This window comes from Mercenaria mercenaria, chromosome 12 (assembly GCF_021730395.1).
Source record: "Mercenaria mercenaria strain notata chromosome 12, MADL_Memer_1, whole genome shotgun sequence".
Classification (NCBI taxonomy): domain Eukaryota; kingdom Metazoa; phylum Mollusca; class Bivalvia; order Venerida; family Veneridae; genus Mercenaria; species Mercenaria mercenaria.
This window is the reverse complement of record NC_069372.1, coordinates 77,099,495-77,112,995: the sequence shown is the minus strand read 5'-3', so window position 1 is coordinate 77,112,995 and position 13,501 is coordinate 77,099,495. Positions and strand designations below refer to the sequence as shown.

Below are 13,501 nucleotides of genomic sequence, written 5' to 3'. Positions count from 1 at the left end.
TCATAAAATTGTGAAATGTCCGGTTCACTTTAGTCATGGTCAAATATCTCACAAAAAAGCACACGGACCAACACATTTTATTCCACCAAATTCTACATTGTAGAAAAAGTTCGATCCAAACGTGCAGAACTACCTTAAAGTAAAATGTTAATGTCAATCTAGGAATCTTTAAGAAAATATAAGACTAAAAGGAGGAGCCGGAAAGTGGGGAACGAAATGACCATTTTTGAAATCGTCAAGTGATACGAAATGTCCATGATGGGGACGAGTTGACTTCGGGACGAGTTGATTTGAGGACGAGTTGACTATAAGATGACATTGGTAAAAATGAAATCTGGCCAGATGATGGTGGAAACGGGCTACTTTGATTAGAATTTGATAGAAAATGACAAATTAATTGCAATTTTGTTGAAAATGAGGATAAAACCGAAAAATATCACATTTTCACTGTTTTGAGTGTATTTTTTTCAAAACTGCATATTTACAGGCTACTGATTGCTATTTTCTGGCCATCAGAGGTAAAAGTGAACATATTTAACAATTTAAATGTGTAATTTGCATGCAGATTAGAGTAGAAAATGTCAAAACAGGGCAAAACAAGGCTGCATTTAGAGTAACTGCTTCAAAATTATGTCGCGACAGCTATTTTTGACAAAATCTGACGCTTTGTCTTATGGTACTGAAAATGCCGTAAAAACTTGGAAACTGTTGATATCAAGCTAAAACCTTGTATTTTTTCATGCATTTGGGTTTCTTGTACATTTCAAATGAAACTGGCACAGTGTCAGAGAAAAAAGTTTCTCACACACTAAATAGTTGTTGTTCTTTATTCTATATAAAATTGACCTATTTCCAATGACCGCAGCACACATCAGGACCCATTTTAAATGTCTGTAACTTACATTTTCTTGAAGAATATTGTCAGTGCTAACTAAAGATCAAGAGAAAAGTGGGGGTCATGTTTGATGCAAGAAAAATCATTTCAGTCAAACACACAAACTGCAAAATCAGCTAAAAAATGAGACCCCAAATTATACTGGTGGTGTATGATCTAAGTATCCATGAAACTTTTTGTCATGTTGTTATTTCATTAAGAAAATGCTACCTACATGTCAAGCATAGATCTGTCATGTGATTTTAGCAAAAAAATTGCAAAGAAAATAAGGAAAATAGCTCTACAGAGCAAAAAAACTGAGGACTATTTGTATCCGCCATTATGCGACTACCATTTTTTTCGTGCCATTTTTCTATTTAGTGTATGTATGCCTATAAGAAAAACTTTTTTCTCTGACACTGTGCCAGTTTCATTTGAAATGTACAAAAAACCCAAATGCATGAAAAAATACAAGGTTTTAGCTTGATATCAACAGTTTCCAAGTTTTTACGGCATTTTCATTACCATAAGACAAAGCATCAGATTTTGTCAAAAATAGCTGTCGCGACATAATTTTGAAGCAGTTACTCTAAATGCAGCCTTGTTTTGCCCTGTTTTGACATTTTCTACTCTAATCTGCATGCAAATTACACATTTAAATTGTCAAATATGTTCACTTTTACCTCTGATGGCCAGAAAATAGCAATCAGTAGCCTATAAATATGCAGTTTTTGAAAAAAATACACTCAAAACAGTGAAAATGTTATATTTTTCGGTTTTATCCTCATTTTCAACAAAATTGCAATTAATTTGTCATTTTCTATCAAATTCTAATCAAAGTAGCCCATTTCCACCATCATCTGGCCAGATTTCATTTTTTACCAATGTCTATAGGCATACAGACACTAAATAGAAAAATGGCGCGAAAAAAATGGTAGTCGCATAATGGCGGATACAAATAGTCCTCAGTTTTTTTGCTCTGTAGAGCTATTTTCCTTATTTTCTTTGCATTTATTTTGCTAAAATCACATGACAGATCTATGCTTGACATGTAGGTAGCATTTTCATAATGAAATAACAACATGACAAAATTTTTCATGGATACTTAGATCATACACCACCAGTATAATTTGGGGTCTCATTTTTTAGCTGATTTTGCAGTTTGTGTGTTTGACTGAAATGATTTTTCTTGCATCAAACATGACCCCCACTTTTCTCTTGATCTTTAGTTAGCACTGACAATATTCTTCAAGAAAATGTAAGTTACAGACATTTAAAATGGGTCCTGATGTGTGCTGCGGTCATTGGAAATAGGTCAATTTTATATAGAATAAAGAACAACAACTATTTAGTGTGTTATAACTAGTGATGTTCCGATTGTCGCCGATGTTCGATTAATTATCGCCAGAGTTTCAAAGTCGGCAACATCGATTCTGACCAAAAAGAATCGATTCTAGTCGCTGATTTTGTTAAAAAATTAAAATCCGGCTTTCAGGACTTCTTCAGATACTTCTCGCAGTTTAGCTTAAATATTTTTGCTCTTTTATAATCTTTGGGTTAGTATTTCAAAACATCTGCTCTTTAAAATGGAGAACGCTGTCAGGCCAGCTATCATGATCGTAACAATAATAAAACTTTTGTTGCCCTGGCAGTAAAAAATCAGACGCCTTGAAATATTTTGGGTTTTGCATGAAGCCTGAATGCTGGGTGTTGGCTCCTTTTAAGCAAAACTTTGATATTACTAGAGCTGCTTGCAAAATATGCTTTAAAGCGTACATTAACGAAGGTACCCCACCCACATTTTTTCTAACTGGAAATAATTTTCAGATTTTTTTTTGACAAGTTTTTATTATTCCTTCAATACAAAATATTGGATTTACTTAAAAAAAAAGATGATAAACTAATTCCAGACCTGCCAGCAATGTCCCCAGCATATATTCTATGTCAAATTTGGCAGTGCATCTAGCATGACTTGAATCCCAGGCATTGAGTCATAGAGAAAAGATGAATTCTAGTTACTTTTGCATTTGTTCCAATAGTTCCTCCCAGATCGCACTCTGGACTTATTTGTTCGAACCTTTGAACAGCTGGTTAAGCTATCGGTTGGTTAACTTTTAAGGATTTATGTCGACATTTTAGAAGAATTTGAAAAACAAATCTTTGAGTTAAGGACTGCCTTTATAGTGAAATAAAAAAAAAATCCCATCAAGACAAATATTTTGAATCAAGATCTAACCAGCAGATAGGTTAACAGCCGGTTAAAGATTCGAACAACTTGGCCATAATTGCCCAACAGTTGCTAAAGGCTGTACAGTACAGCAGCTGTGTCATAGAATTCTTCATAAAAAGTAATAAAAGTAGTCATATAAAAATCTGAAAGTCTTGAGAAAGGTTTGCTGTTACTACCATATTGCCACATTACAAAAGTCTGTATTGATCTTTCGGTTCCGATTCTTTCGATTAATCGAATAGGAGAGAGATCAGAATCGGACCGATTAATCGATTCTGCTTCAGCTGTCCGATTCTCATCACTAGTTATAACCTATAAGGCATACAGACACTAAATAGAAAAATGGCACGAAAAAAATGGTAGTCGCATAATGGCGGATACAAATAGTCCTCAGTTTTTTTGCTCTGTAGAGCTATTTTCCTTATTTTCTTTGCATTGTTTTTGCTAAAATCACATGACAGGTCTATGCTTGACATGTAGGTAGCATTTTCATAATGAAATAACAACATGACAAAATTTTTCATGGATACTTAGATCATACACCACCAGTATAATTTGGGGTCTCATTTTTTAGCTGATTTTGCAGTTTGTGTGTTTGACTGAAATTATTTTTCTTACATCAAACATGACCCCCACTTTTCTCTTGACCTTTAGTTAGCACGAACAATATTCTTCAAGAAAATGTAAGTTACAGACATTTAAAATGGGTCCTGATGTGTGCTGCGGTCATTGGAAATAGGTCAATTTTATATAGAATAAAGAACAACAACTATTTAGTGTGTTATAACCTGTAAATCGTTTACGGGAGATCACTCCGTATCAGACTGGCAGAGTTGGCAGGTTTGTAGTCGAACTCTGTCGCAGTTTCACAACTGAGGGGATTCCGGTCTTGCAACGGATTATACTGTCTAACAATACAGCTGCAGCTAGAGCACCTGCACATCCCTTAAAATAATATTACCTGTTTCATTCGAAAACCTGTGGAATTTTTTATCCACCAATCAAAAGGTACAGTTTTTTAACACCAGCAGTTAATTTACCTACATGAAGTACCGGCCTGTGTGAAAACCTGACCACACGCTAAAATGCAGATTCCATAGCACACGTTCAACACAGTGTTATCGTTATTTTTATATTATATAAACTTTACCTTTGTTTACAGGTGTGTCGTTATTCCGCCAGTATTTTGATCAGTCATGTAACCTGTGTTAAGACTTTTATAATCCGAATAACAACAATGCTCAGCTTCGTTAAACATAATTTTGAGGACACGGTGTAAAATCTGTCGATACACGAACAGGTGAAGGCAACTCGTTCAGGTTTAAAGACAAATTAAATACGCAGGTTAGCAGCATTCGTATACATGTATAGCCTTGCAGTTGTTTACTATTTATAGGTTATTAGCTTTGTATCGGGAAATGTCCACGAGTTCTTCAGCGGAAATATTCCGATGCAAAGATAATAACCTTTTTATTACATACACATCTACACGTATAAATATAATATAAATATCATAAATGTGTTCAATAGCCTGAATAGGATTGACAATACTGAACTAAATAGAAAAAAATAGTGCAACAACAAACACTGAATTACGTCACGCACCCGATATGAAATTCAGGTGTCAGTGTATGGAAAGATATTGACGTTACCAGTACCAGTGTAACTGAACGGGGAATAGAAACGAGTATGTAATAAAGTGTTTTATTGAACGTATGTCAACTGATTTTGCACCGTATATCTACAGAGCTTTAGAAAAGAAAGAAGAAATGAAAACTTTAACATATGTATCTATAAATGTAACGATAAAATATACTTTTATATATATTTACATTACCTACTACATTAATATTCAAATATTAAATGTACAAGGTTTGTATCATATATGGAACGCTGTGGCTGTCTTATATGGACTCAATCGTTTTAAGAATATATAGGTTCATTCGCTCATTATATAGATTGGGAATAGGAATATATGGAACCGTTTCGTCTTTATTTGGAATCAACTTTTCATTATATGATAGGAAAACATTATTAATATAGATTCGATTTCCCTTTATATGCATTCAAAATGTAATATATGGAACCGTTCTGTCTTCATATGGAACCAATTTTTAATTATATGATAGCAAAACATTACTATATAAATTCGATGTCCCTTTTTATGTATTCAATATATATTATATGAAAGCGATTCGTCTTTTTTCGGAACCCTTTTTGGAATTCCATATATCAATCCAGGGCTCTCAAGTTTGATCCGTGGACAAGGCGATGTTCACTGCAACAATTATCTGAAGTAACTTTTTATTACGATTGATTTGAACAACCGTTGAAACTGAATGAAACGCAATACACTGAGAAAAGGTTTCCAGCCGGCAACATGGGAATTATGTTGTTGAGAAAAAGAGACTAATAAACATTGACTGTGTTTTTTTAACATATTTTAATTCATTGCAAGCATAAATTTCCCTAAGAGCAAATGAGTAGTTCACTTGTTATGACTGGTTAAATATTAATAAAAATAAATGCCTAGAATCCTCTACTTAAGCGATAAAATATGGAACATATAATGCCTTATTCCCAGTGAAATGTAATTTAAAACGTTACCGACACATCCAATGTATTTGCGTAATACACAAGTACACAACAGGTCTAATGATAACATCATTGTTGCTTTCGAAATTTTTTTATCAACGGGTATGTGACTTTATTTGAAAGGTCATATTTGAGTCGGATTAAACTTTCCCTTTTGAATATTCATCCTTGTTCTACTTTCTCCTTCCCCCCCCCTCCCCCCCCCCACCCCACCCCCAAGCCATCCACCCAATCCCTTTTAAAAACGTTGTTTAATATTTCTACTTTTGTTGTCCTATTAATGTTTACCTTTCCGGAGACGTAGCTTCTTGGATGTAAAAAATTACATTCCAAGATTGTTGTGGATTTTTGTTGCAAATAAAAATGTTATTTCATTTGTAGTTTAATTGCTATTTCATACAAACATGACGGCGACACGTCAACTTACCCCTGGCTTAGATGTACTCTAAAGTTAAACTGTGTTACCTCCTACGATTTTAAAAAGTACAGTTGGACGATGAGTTGGTAGCTGAAACATTATCAGTTACAATGGTACCACTTTTTACTATACTGCATATAACTGGAAGAAATTTGTATAGCCAGTCTATGTATTTTTAACACTCCTCTTACCTATATATTCGTCCATTCGTCACCCGTTTGCACCTTAGTTTACACGCATTATTTTCAGATATACAGAAAGGACCGATAAAATATGTTTGAAATCAGTTTCGTTACTTATAACCAATTTATCATTTAGATTATTCAAATAAAGTAAATAATTTTGACAGTTTTCATCCGTTTGCTGGTAAACAGAATGTAAACGAACACGAGTACTCAAACATTTGTACGTGTATAATGGCGTAGCTTCTGAACATATAAGCGTACATGTAATGTATGTCATTCAAGGTAAGGCGTTTATACCTTTATTTCCAATTACTTGAAGTGCAATATTCTTTGAAATTGCAAAAAAAAATACAGCAAATTTAACAAACAAGCAATCCCAACAATGTATTTTCATACTTTACAAAGTGAACATAATTATAATGTAAAAAAATAAATATACTGAATTCAGCGATGATGTATTTCTGGCGTGACTTATTATTCAAACTGTGGATAGAACTACCAATATTTGTCCGCATAAGGGATGTCGGTCTCTCAAAGAAATGGTTTAGGACGAGATGAGGAGGCAGTAAACAGTTTTTATCTGTTAGTCAAGTTAGTGTCGAATGGGCCCATGTCGAATTTACAAATAAGAGGCAATTTACGGATCGAAGTGCATATTTGTATAATAATAATTGCCAGAATTGAAGTTTTAGTGGCAAGGATTGAGTTTCAGACATCGAGTTAAAATTAGATGTGTATAGCCTTGACCTTGCAATTATGACGTAACTTGACTTGCAGAGAAGAATACATGCCTTCGTTGAGCTAGCTTAAAGTGGAGCTGTAATTTTGACAGGAGCCTCAGGTAAATTGAAATAGTGGAAAACAAACGGTACAGACAGCACATATATTTGAGCTTAGTTTCATATTTTACAGTGTTAGTGGAGTAAGAAACTGTGTAGTAGTTGGTGCTTTCATTTGCAGGGAATTTTGCTGCGATTTGAAATTTTACAATTTTAGCTTTTTTTCGTCATCAGATTTCGCGGCCGTGAGAGCACAAAATTCAGGGTTTGTAAACAGAAAACTAGATGAAAGAGATTATTATTAAACATGTATTGCTGACAGTATATAATGAGACACATACAGTCATGTAAATATTGCAATATTTGTAGTTCAAACTTTTGTAAGAGGATTTGAAAGCAAGAAGTAGTCCGAGAATGTATAAAAACTGTTGAAAGCCTCCTGAGCAAAGTGTCGAAGATTTGTGTTATTGCCGTTATCTAAAACGGAAGTAGGATGGCGTTTCACTGAATCAATGTCTGTTATCCTTGATAATGTAGTGCTGTTTTGATCTATCATTTAACAAATTATGTAAACAGAAAAATACGTGACATTTAAGACAAAATGGTATAAGGTGTATTTACAAGACGGCCCATTGTTCCATTCCTAAGCGTGGTATGATGATGAGGTGAATATCCAAGATTATGGATCTGACCAATTTTGTATAAAGGCCTCGGTGAACATCACCTTAGTCAGTTCAAAAGAGTTAGATATTTATTAATAACACCATACAGTATTTTTAGGTTTTAGCGTCACCCCGACACAAGTAATGGTCATATGGCGACTTTCCAGATTTTCATGAAGGAGAAAGTGCCCCTCCGGGCTTATTTTCATCACGCATGGGAACTTCCAAGTGAGGCCCGAACACACATCGGTAAGGGACAAGTGACCACCTGGCCATTTAGGCCCCTCATATAGTTAGTAGGTTATTATAACAGTAGCTCGATCTGGGATGCTGTATTCGGCGCGAGTGGATTTTTGCCAGATTGGATCTCACGAGGCGCGCAAGCGCCGTGTGTGATCCGACCTCTACCTTTTTGTTTGTTGTTTTGTTATTGAACGAAATCTTCAATGTTTATCGATATTAAAATGACACTAAGTGAAGTTATTATAGAACTGTGTCAGGTCATGCATATTAATGAAAGTAGTCCAGCAGCATACAATACGGAAGGTACAATACAGAATTTAAAAGGTACAATACGGATTTTTTTCTGCCTGTTCATATTTAATTGTGAAATACAAGCCGATTTTTTTACAGAATTTATATAGGTATATAGTAAAGTATAATATTTTATGACTACATTGAAAAAAAGAGCAATGTGGTCCATATCTATTAAAAATCAACGTTAGGTTTCTTTCAGGCAGGTTTTATTAAGCAATCGTCTAGAAATTTTATAAAACGACAATGCATAGAATATGAAGCCGTAACATTGTATTCAATCCAGTTATATTTAAAAATTAAAAACACAATGTTATATTCATGGCAAACAAGTTTGTGCACAAGAGTATCACTGTTATACTGTAAACGCCATTTTCTAAGGACCTCCATGTTACCAATTACCGACCAATCTGATATTTCAAGTCATAAACTAAAAACAAATTACATCATAACTGAATCAAACCAAACTTGTGAGAACTAAGGAAGTTTGGCGAAATTTCAAGAAGCACAAAATAAACTTTGTTTTCTATTACTTTTCTGTTTGATCTAAATTGTAAACAACTCAAAGCATAACAAATGAAGAAAATTACTTTGGTGCATAAAAAATTGAGCACGTATTGGAAACATATATATATATATATACGTCAATTATAGATAATATCACACAACATTGCTTATGGGATACGTGTAACGGTATTAGCATATTTTCCGATATAATCAATACATTTACACAACATATCAAAGAACTACACATATATATACACATGTCTATGCCAGTTAATGATAAAATCGCTTAAATAATGACAGTTATGGGCCGGACAGGAAAACAACACTATTTCCTTTGACCTCTGAGTGTGACCTTGACCTTTGGGCTAATGGTCTGAGTGTTAAGCATGACATGCAGTCTCATTATGAGATACATTTGTGCCAAGTAATATCATAATCCCTCCGAGGATGACAGTGTTATGGACCGGCCAGGAAACAGTATTACTGACCTGTGACACCAGAGTGTGACCTTGACCTTTGAGCTACGGTTCTGTGTGTTGCGGATGACACCGATTGTGGGAAACATTTGTGCAAAGTAATATTAAAATCTCTGAATGGGAAAAAAACTTATGCAGTTTTGACCCTAAAGAGTGACGTTGACCTTTGGGCCAGGGATCCGGGTATTTCGCCTAACACACTGCCCTAATAAGAGTAACATTTGTCCCAAGTAATATTAAAATCCCTTGATGGATGACAAAGAGCAGACTAGATACAATTCGGGACGAACGAACCGAACGGACGGACGCTGCAATTATTATATTCTGCCTCCGATAGGGAAAAAATTAGAAGCAGTACGATGATATGATTTTCTTTGGAAAAAAAAAACAAGTAAATAAATATACAAATTGATCTATGTAAACACTTTAAACTGGTGACAAAGTACAAATTAGTCTAGTGAAAGTTCTTTTGGGTTTTAATGATAAACAAGTTCAGCAACATATATTTATTAATCCACTCCCCCTCATTCCAGATGAAATCCACCGCCAAGGGGTATTAGGCAAGAAAGAACAGTTTTCCATTTAACGCAAAGCAAGGAGCTACTGGTACCACTTTTCATGTATTTGGTATAAATGCAGCCGGGTTCGAATCAACGACCTCTCGCACTCGAGGCGGACTTGAAGGACAAAGCAGTAAAATCATTATTAAATAGAAGTATATTTTAGAAAAAACATGGAGTTCAACACTAAACCCCGAATAACTCAAAATTAGACGCTGTTAGACCACCCGTTTGTATTCATCCTTCGACGCTATAATGCATACTGAAAGTTAGCTTTTGTTGTATGCTGTAATTCATAAACGCACATATATTAAAATTTTAAAGCTTAATATTGAAGGAAAAACGTCAGCATTAAAGCACCACATTGTAATATTTACGAACTGCCACATTGTCTCTTGATTAGTATAAACTTTCACTATAACTTGGTAGACGTATCGTGACAATAAATACGTTACTCGAGCTAGATTTAATCTAGCCTTAACCAGCAAATCTTCATCACAAATGGCACTCTAGAATAATACTTCCAAGGGGCTGACGCTTAGAGTATTATTTTCTATGACTTTTCCTTTGACCAGGTGTTGTTTCGAAAGTTAATTTTATTGCTACAATTTTTAAATGAAAATAAACTGATATAAAACTCCCAGCAAAATTCCCATCACACATCCATGTTCTCTTACGCTTCTTGAAGTCAAAGTCTTATTGTCTGAAATAATCAAATAAGTATTTTGTTATGTCTTCTGTAGGGGGGTTTTTGTCAAATACATGTTAAAGGAACGTACCACCGCCTCTTATTGTTGACCATAACATACAAACAACAAAAATTTCACGTATTTGTGTGGTATCTGAATTCAGCCACAATTATGAAACTCAACCATCATGATACTGCAAACACTATCTGTGACCGCAAAATGTTTCAGGGGGGCACGGGACTTACTTTTGTCCGTACGTCCGTCTGTCCGCCCGAATTTATGTCATGCATATAGATCTAAAATATCTGCAGTCATGCAACATGACAGGATCGTTATTCGGCTTATGAAGTTGAATATCTGGGGTTTGTTTGTGATTTCACTCAGTAAGACTAGAGCTATGGCCCTTGGCAATCAAAATGCATAAAGTGCCTAAACGTTTGTGTCGCACGTATCTCAAACTAGTCTGGCCTAAAGTCATGAAACATTATACGATTGTTGTTCAGCAGGTTTTGGAATTTCAATATTGAAGTGTTATGGTCCTTGAATTATTAAAAATTATAAACGGACTAAAAGTTTGTGTCAAAACATCTCAAAACGTTTTTGACCTGTAGTGGAATTTTACAGGAATATTGCATATAACGGTATAGTGACGGGAAGTGGGGCACCATGCCTATAGACATACACCTAGTTTAAACATGTTGTAATGAACATACTCGATGTAATTAACATTTTAAAGAACTTATTTGGTGTATCTTTTAACGAAGAAAGCATAACTGAAAACAAATAAATGATATCTTGAATAAAATACAACTACTGACTCTTGTACTAGTGGCAATGATAAGATAAACAAAAGAAGAAGTCAATACCATTTTCTTCGTGTGAATAAAACATCAAATAAATGGCAAAAGATTCAACAATTTTTTTTACTATACATAATAATATGTCATACAATATCCGCATTTTATAGAAAAATTTACTTCGTTTAAGTTTATTTAACAATTATCAGTTGAAATGACAACAGAAAAACAGATTTTGCTAAACATTTAATTTAATACTATTTCAAATATGCCTTTCTCTGTTAAAACACTCTTACGCTAAGAATAACGCCCACATTAACGTGCGGTGACGTCAATATTTTTTTTGGGCAACCAAGAAAGAGCTCAACTATATTTTATCTACTGTCTTAAGGGCATATTAAAATCGAAATAATTTATACCAAAGCCGTGCTTAAACACTATTTATACACTCCGGCGGTAATACGTCGTCCAAATAATTTCACGAGGGCGACGCCCGACGTATAACCGCCCATCGTGCATAAATAGTGTTAAAACACTCTTTTGCTATAAATTAATTTCTTAAACAAGAGATGAGTACGATCAGCATCGAGTAGTTTACTGCATTATTAATCTCCATTTTCGCCCTTTTACACGATATTCCTCAGGAATAAGATTAACATACAATAGTTGAGAAATAAAACATGTAGTATTATATACATGTATATGCCATTGAATAATATATCAGCGTGTTTATTCCAACAAAAACTGTTACAAGTACAAAAATATAACACATTCCGAAACTATCCGTATTAACTAATTTAGAAAAAGGCAATTAAAAACGATTTTGAATTGTTTTTTTTTGTGTTAAACTATATGAAAGTATATAGTTTTGACAAATGGAAACTAGTTTATTAACATACCATAAAATAAACGGTTAAATCATGATAAGAACTGGTCAAATATGATGTAAGGCTTTCAAATATTTAAACGAAATGAAGACATAATTCAAAAGAGTGTGCGAAAGAATCCGTTTTAAACAAAGAATTCACTAATATGCCGAAAACGCTATCTTAACTGTATTAATTAAAATACTGCTCGAAAATGGCGTTAAACCCAAAACACACAAACAAAGCTACACGTAGTAGTTATAATAGCTTTTAATCTTAAATTATTCAGGAGGGAATTACAATAATAAGTCTCCTACCCCTTTCCTTGTGTACACTGCAAGAAGGTGGAAAAAGCAGACCAATTTCCGGTAGACAAGCATTCAAACATATCAGTACCATTTAATTTTAAACCCAACGTCGCACTCGAATCACTTCTGTCCGAAAGTCAACGGGGTTACATTCATTGTTCCATTTGCGGAGCTTCGACAAATGCCACATTCTAAATATCAACAAACATGTATTGCAAATTGTACAAAAAGCAAGAATCATCCTATAATATAATGAAGAACACAAGGAACTGCAACAAATTTCGATGAAATATTTCGTTATTTTGGTTTCTAGTTTTTAGATTTTGTTACGAGTTGTCTTACAAAACAAAACATTCAGCCATACAGACCAGTTACCATAATGACAACAATAGCTTTTCAAGTTTTAATTTTCATGTTTTTGAAAATAAACATAAAATTTAGCTCACTTATTTTCATTAATTTAGTTTTTAATACCTCGCAGAAATCTAAATATTACACACTTAACTATAAGCCAAAACATGGTTATATGAAATCTTCATTTGTTTTAAATCATCCCAGTTTGAATACTTGATTTTTTTCACTATAAATGAAATCTTATCTGAGATATCTCAGTTAAGTTAAGTTCCGTTTAAGAAATTAATAGTGTTTTTAAAATCTAAATGGGCCAGAATTTCCCCCATGAAATTTGCTATACAGTATTTCAAAACCATGGGTGTTTAAAGAAAACGACAGGAGGAGTCTTATAAATTCAAAATGATCCACTAAAGAAATAAAAAATTACTTATATTTAGGTCTTGGCAAAAAAAGAAAATCATCATTACAACACTGGTGAATCAACTGTAAGACAAACAATGTTTGTGAATACCAAAATTCATGAATTTAAAGCAGGTCTGAACTACTACAGCGAGTAAATGTACTGGGGATCAAAATGGAAAAACGTCACTAGGTTTCTTAAATAAATTAACAACAAACCGACTGGTTGACAACTCGAATAAACTTCCCACTTCATATTTCTGAAACA

The 13,501-nt window shown here is 33.9% G+C and overlaps 1 protein-coding gene across 1 annotated transcript in view; it reads right to left on the bottom strand.

The window, feature by feature from the left end:
* LOC128547608 (uncharacterized) overlaps positions 1-4,406 on the bottom strand; it is a 35,797-nt gene extending 31,391 nt beyond the window's left edge. The window contains exon 1 of the mRNA XM_053520656.1: positions 4,255-4,406. The gene's annotated coding sequence lies outside the window, so the exon portion shown is untranslated. The remainder of the gene's footprint in view (positions 1-4,254) is intronic.
* Positions 4,407-13,501: the final 9,095 nt, after the last annotated feature.